Source organism: Panthera onca, chromosome C1 (genome assembly GCF_046562875.1).
Source record: "Panthera onca isolate mPanOnc1 chromosome C1, mPanOnc1 haplotype 2, whole genome shotgun sequence".
Lineage (NCBI taxonomy): Eukaryota > Metazoa > Chordata > Mammalia > Carnivora > Felidae > Panthera > Panthera onca.
This window is the reverse complement of record NC_138346.1, coordinates 187,932,843-187,939,920: the sequence shown is the minus strand read 5'-3', so window position 1 is coordinate 187,939,920 and position 7,078 is coordinate 187,932,843. Positions and strand designations below refer to the sequence as shown.

At 41.2% G+C, this 7,078-nt stretch overlaps 1 pseudogene; it reads right to left on the bottom strand.

Annotated features, from left to right (window-relative positions):
- Positions 1-390: 390 nt before the first annotated feature.
- Positions 391-1,556, bottom strand: LOC132670834 (olfactory receptor 2B6-like; annotated as a pseudogene).
- Between the last annotated feature and the right edge of the window lie 5,522 nt (positions 1,557-7,078).

Here is a 7,078-nt window from a genome sequence, read left to right as displayed (position 1 = left end):
TGACAATTTACTTAATCTTCTTGTGCCTCAGTTTCTTTATCTGTATGAAGAGAATGATAATACCTACCTCTGGAGTTGTTATAAGAATTAAAATAATAAGTGCATATAAAACACATAGTGACGTTAAAGTCACTTACAGATATGGAAATTAAATCCCAGAGAATTAAGGTGATTCTTCCAAAGCCAAAGAAGATCAATGATATATTTAAGCCTGAACACAATTCTCTCTGAGTCCTTCCCTAATGTGTCCAGTGGCCAAATTAATGCAAAAGTGTTTTTTTTTTTTTTCTAGACATTTCCTTCATTCTGGGCTCCTGATCCAGTCTAATGACTTCAGTGGAAGTATGGATGGGATAGACAGAGATCAGAGGCACTGCAGGCTGTCCTAGTCTATGGCTGTTGAGCATCCTTACTCATTCTAATTAGCTTGAAGAAAGCCCTCTTCACATCTTTGTTCCAGAGGCTGTAAATGATGAGGTTGAGAAAGGCAGAAACGACATTGTAGAACAGGGCCAACTTTTGTCATCCTCTGGGGAGGCTTCAGAACCAGGCCTTATATACATGACCATACATTGAATACAGAACATAATGACCACAGTGATGTGAGAAGCACAGGTGGTGAACGCTTTGGTTCATCCCTGAGTGGAATGAATCTTTAGAATAGCCATGAAAATGCAAACATATGAGGCCAGGATGAGGGATAATGGGATCAGGAGCAAGATGAAACCCAAGATAAAGTCCGCTTGGTCATTGAGGGATGTATCTGCACAAGCCAACTTCAAGACAGCAGGAATTTCACAAAAGAAGTGGTTGATCTCATTGGGGTCATAGTACGGCAGATTCATTGCAAAGACTGTGTAAATGAGGACACAGGTGAGACCACAAAGGGCAGAGCTGACTACCAGAACTATACACAGGGTTTGGCTAGTCTTGGAGTGGATAGCATATGGCAACATATCTGTTATAGGCCATGGCTGCAAAAATTCATGTCTCAGTGATTCCCAAGATCAGGAAAACATACATCTGGACCACACACCCAATATAGGATGTGGTCTTATTCTGCTTACTAGATGGATCAACATCTGGGGCGCAGTGGTGATGGCATAGCTGAGATCCAGTACAGACAGGATGCTGAGGAAGAAGTACATGGGGGTGTAGAGGTGTGCATCTACTCTGATCAAGGTAACAATGAGCCCATTGCCCAGGACTGTAAGTAAGTGAAGAAAGAGGAAGAGGAAGAAAAGGATCCAGTTGGTCCAGGGATTTCTGGAGAAGCCCAGGAGGATGAACTCAGTTACAGAGCTTTCATTTCTCCAGCCTTGGCTATGTATTGCCTTCCTTCTGAGGAAAGAAGAGAACATACTCCTTAATCCTTTGCAGTCTCAATGAGAGAACACCACGTGAGAGCCACAGATGCAAGGACCAAAGTCATCTCAGAGCTAAACAATCAAACTAAGATATGCACTTCCACAACCAGGGAACATTCTATTCAAATTGGGCCAGTGTGGTACTTAGTAGAGATTCTATAAATATGAATTGGTTTGTCTAACTAACTAGCCCTGGTAAAATTTCATGGGTGTTATAGAAGGAATTGTACCAGCCGAAGTCCTATTTGGAAGGACGTGTGCACACGTGCACCTACACCCCCCCCCCCCCCGCCGACACACACACCATAAACCAAAATAAAGAGGCTAGAAAAATAAAAAAAAAATGTTTTACAGTAAACCAAAAAGTTCTAGAGGTCTCTATAGTTCTTAAGTCATTCTTTCAAATATCAAGACTAAGAGGTGTTGCAAAGGACAGTGTAAATGTGAAACAAACAAAAGCCCTAGCTTCTTCTCTTAGCTTTCTTCCTCTCTGCTGCTGTCACTTTGAAAACCCACACATCATAAGTTTTCAGGAAAAAAAGAGACTCTCAAATAAACTTTCTGGGGAAGAGGAATCTTTCCCCAAGAACTTTTATCCCCTTTTATATCCCCACCTTCCAGGAAGTGTATATCCTCTTTTTTATCCCCACCTTCCTATAGTGTGATCACTGTAATCACTTAATCACTATAATTGTGTTTAAAATTATAAAGAAAAAATTGAAAAGTAAAGATTGCCAGAGACTCAAGAACTGAAATCTAGAGAAAACTTTTATGCTCTTGGCATTTCTCAAGAAAATGAAGCATATTTACCTGGGAATTAGGTGCCTATGCATCTGGAAGCTTTTCTTAAAAACTAGTAAAGACTCCTCCAAGGCCATGTCGCTCCCAGGAGAGAGTTGGGTGGTGGGTGGGATTGGTCTTCGGTTTGACCTGGAATCAGTCCTTGATCCTTCCTGGGCAGGCCTGGATGACAGAACATGTTACTGACCAGTCCATTTCTCTTAATCCTTCTGCTAGTCCCTATATGACTGCAACAGACTATGGACAGCTGGCTGTACACCTTTTCGAGACCCCAAAGAAGGAAATGGTTATTTATAGAATGGCAATCTATAAAAGCATTTTAATAAATGTAATTCATTAGATTATCACCCCAACCCACCAAGGTCAGTATCACTATTCTCATTTCATACAATCAGCCATCCAAGGTCAGACAGAGAGTAGGACTCAAACCCCAAGTCCCACAACATTAAGCTGAAATGTGTCTCTCACACCATCAGATTTCATGCAGGGTTTATCAGGTCACCAAGCACAAAAATAGGCCCACTTTAGATGGCATTGTGAGCGAAAACCGAACTGTGTAATCACACTTGTAGGGGGCAGAAAGTGCATATCGCACAGCATTGCAGATGGTCAGGTTTTTTCATAGAGAACCCTAAAACCTTGGATCAAGATTTCAATATCTGAGACATTTTTGTAGTGGTAGTGAAAAGGCAGAGAGCTATCCATTTGGGTTAATATAATGTCATATAAAGCCATGAGCAGGACTCAGGCTCAGATGGATGAGAAAAATAATATTGATACTCATGTTGGAAGACAATGCAATAGAATGGTGGCTAGTGGGATTTGAATAATAAATCCTCACTCTGATTTGCAGATATGACCTAGGCTTTAAACACTAGAGTATGCTGGTAAATCTGAAATACATCTCCATCCTAGATGTCTTCTCTTAATTCGTCTGTCCAGTTGCCTACTTGCCACCTATCTTCATTTGGATATATAAGGGGCATGTTAAACATTTTTCTAAAGTCAAACTTCCACTTCCCTATAAACCTCCTCCTTTCACATTCAGCTCAATTAATGGCAATTCCATCCTTTGATGTGGCTAAGAGCTTTTAAAAAGCAACTCAAAGACTTTCTAACTTTTCTCTTTCTCCCATGTAACTCATCAGCAGTATTGCTATTCTCTTTGAAATATGTATCCCAAAAAAGATCACTTCTCATCCTCTACACCATTACTACTCTGGTCCAGATCATCATTTGCTCTTGCCAGGAATATTGTGATATCCCCTAACCAGTTCCAGGATTCCCATTCTCTTCCCCTACAGTCTATTCTTAGCACAGTAACTAGAGTGATCCTATTAAAGTGTAGGTCAGATTGGGGTGCCTGGGTGGCTCAGTTGGTTGAGTGTCCAACTTCGGCTCAGGTCATGATCTTGCAGTTCATGGGTTCCAGCCCCATGTTGGGCTCTGTGTTGACAGTTCAGAGCCTGGAGCCTGCTTCAGATTCTGTGTCTCCATCTCTCTCTCTGCACAGCCCCCTGCCCCTGCCACCTAGCTTGTGCTCTGCCTCTCTCTCTCTCTCAGAAATAAATAAACATTAAAAAATATATAGTTCAGATCATTTAAACATCATGTGAATCCTCTTCTCAAACCCTCCAGTGGCTTCTGGTAACACCCAGAAGAGGAGCTAAGTGCCCCCCATCACATCCTGGGCTCCATCTCCTACCTCCCATCTCTCACTCTGTCTGTCCAGCCATCCAGCCTTTTGCTGTTCCTCATTCAAGGCATGCTCCTACCTCAGAGCTTTTGCACATACTGTTCTCACTGCTAGAAATTCTCTTTCCCCAGAAATCTTTACTCCATCATCTCCTTCAAGTATTTGCTCAAATGTCCATCTTTTCAGGAAAAACTTGAGTCTTTTCTGACCATCTTGCTAAACACTGAAATATCCCCCACTCTCTATACCCATCTCCTGTTTTCTTTCTTCATAGTACTTAGCATCTTCTAATGTATGATACAATTTTTTCAACTGTCAGTTTCCCTCACAAGAATGCAGGAATTTTTATCTTCCTGATTATTGTGTACCATCAGATTCTAGAACCATGCCTGGCACGGAGTAGGCATTATAAATGTTGGATAAATGGATGGACTGAATCCAAGCTGAGCCTTCGAGGGGGCAAGCCACTGATGCTACTCATGGTGGAACTATATTTAGTGCTGAACTTTGCTGCCTATAAAGCTAGCCATTGTGCCAAGCTCATTTTGGGCTTTCCCTTGGACATACATAGCTCTCAACATATTTCTAAACAGGAACTGGCCTAGACCATTTACAGACATCATTTATAGTCACCCTACAAGGACACAAAGTCAATACCTGCTATTAACTACATAGAGACCAAGGGCTGCCCAGAGCAGTTTTTAATATTTGGACCTACAATTTAGAAGGGAAAAATGGCAACCTAGCTTGTCTATACAGAGAAAAGAGCTTATTAGTAAAGGACCCCTGAAAACATGCTACTTAGGGAAGAGTAGAAGATACTGGGAAAGCTTAGCTTGGAGACTTATGAGGAACTGTAGAGACCTCACCAAAGATGTCATACAGAGAAAGGTGGAAATGTGTGTTATGTGTTCCCAAGATCAAAAAATTAGAAGTGATTGGTGAAAGTTGCAGGGGGACAAGTGTAAGCTTAGTTTAGAAAAACAAACAAAGCTTCTGGTGATTGATCTTCCCAGTAATGACATATTCTGCTGGTGGGTGGGTGGTGGTGGTGGTGGTGATGGTGGTGAAATGGCAAGTGCTCCATTTTCAGAAGTGTTCAAGCATGATTATAAGCCCACATCATTCAGGGGTACTATCGCTGCTTTAGAAGTGAAGTCAGAATGTACAACTTTAAAAGTTCCTTTCACCACAGACACCCTAAGGTTCTAAAGCTCAGTGACACCAAGATTCAGAGAATCTATGATTTTAGGGGGTGACTTCTCATTATGCACCCAACCTCAGAACACAATTGGGAATCAAAACAAAGTAATATGGTAATGATGAGTGCCAAGGAAACCTGAAAGAAAGTGGGAATGCAGTATTAGTCAACAGTAGTGTAAAAATTTAAAGGATAATTTGAAGTTTTTATTGTTTTATTTTTTGCAAAAATGGCCCTCCCTTGGGGGTTGTCCTTGGTACCCAGGAGGGGTTACTCTCCCACCTCCTAAGCAGGGCCCACATTGGCTTTATTCAGGAAGGAGAAGGGGGACCCTGAGAAAAAGGGCAGGCTAGAAGCTAAAGGGAGAATATTGTTATAAAGCCTGGCTTAAATCTTTATGTTTTCCTGTTTAAAATAGTTCATTCTTTTTTTAAAATATAATTTATCAACAAATTGGTTTCCATACAACACCCAGTGCTCTTCCCAACAAGTGCCCTCCTCAATGCCCATCACCCACTTTCCCCTCTCCCCCACCCCCCATCAAACCTCAGTTCTCAGTATCCAAGAGTCTCTTATGGTTTGCCTCCCTCCCTCTCTGTATTTTTTTTCCCCTTCCCCTCCCCCATGGTCTTCTGTTAAGTTTCTTAAGATCCTTGTCTCCTTTGAAAGAATGTTCTAAGAATCAAATCAGGGAAATATGGACTACTTAACAAGTTGTTAAGTAGCAGCTGTATTTAAATCACAAGAGGACTATACAAGATCCAAGACAAAGTGTGGACAAGAAATATCCCAGAAGAGTGTTTCCACTGATGAAGAACAAGAGCTTCTTTCCTGATCTTTCCTGTTCTAGTTTTTCTTCCATCCATCCCATCCTACACACTGCCAGAGAGACTGTTCAAAAAGGCAGAGATGGCCATGATATTCCCTTCCTTGAAAGTCCTTCAAGGATTCCAGTTTTTCATGAACTAATGCCCAAAGTCCTTAGCAGGGTGCCCAATGCCCTTTGGAACCAGATCCCTATCTACCTGGCATCCTACCGTTACTTCCTATGCTTCTTCTCAGTCCTCATGCTTTTATATGGCTCTCCAGCTAGGAATGGTTTTTACATTTTAACATGGTTGAAAAAAATTATTCATTGATGTCTGTGGCTGCTTTTGCCTATGACAAGAGTTGAGAAGCTGTGATAAAGACCGTATGTGTCCCGCAAAGCCTAAAGTATTTACTATCTGGCCCTTTATAGGCAAGGTTTGCTGGCTCCAGCTGAAGACAAACCAACTTGTCCACCATCCTCCAAATATTCCAGGACTTTTCACAAAGCTGTTTTCCATGAGGTGGTGTGTATCAAGGAGGTAGGAGAGGCTCTGGGGTCAAAGAAAATTAGGTTTGAATCCAACTCTGCCACTTACCAACAGCACAACTGAGAGAGTCATTAATTTCACTAAACCTTCATTTCATCATTTGCAAAATTGGAAGAATAATATATACCTTAAAGGTTTTTGTGAAGATTCAGTATTATTTTAGGTATATGTAACAATATAGCAGTAAACATCTGTTGTTCATATTACTTCTATTATCAAATGACTCCTCAGTTGAAATGTCCTTCTCTGTTTCCTCCTCTTGGTAAAATCCTAATCACAGAATTGTTCTGTGATTCCCACCATACTTCTCTTGTGATTCTTACCATACTTCTGGGCTATGATAACACCTTTAATGTGCTTCTATTATTCCTCATACACAGGCTGGTATGAACACTGGTTTGTGGAGTTCCTTAATTGGAGAGCCATGTCTTACCTTTCTATCTCCAGTTCTTAGCACAGGGTATGGGTAACGATTAATAAACATTGGATTAATGACTTTGTGAAGTTATACTGATGGTTTAAGAGTGAGTTTTGTTGCAAGGATGAATTCCAGGGGTTTCTCCATCACTTCCTCTTTCAAAACCAATGTCAAGGTCTTCTTCTCTGATGACTTCTACCCAGGTTACCCACTGGTAACCTGGCACAACGAAAATCC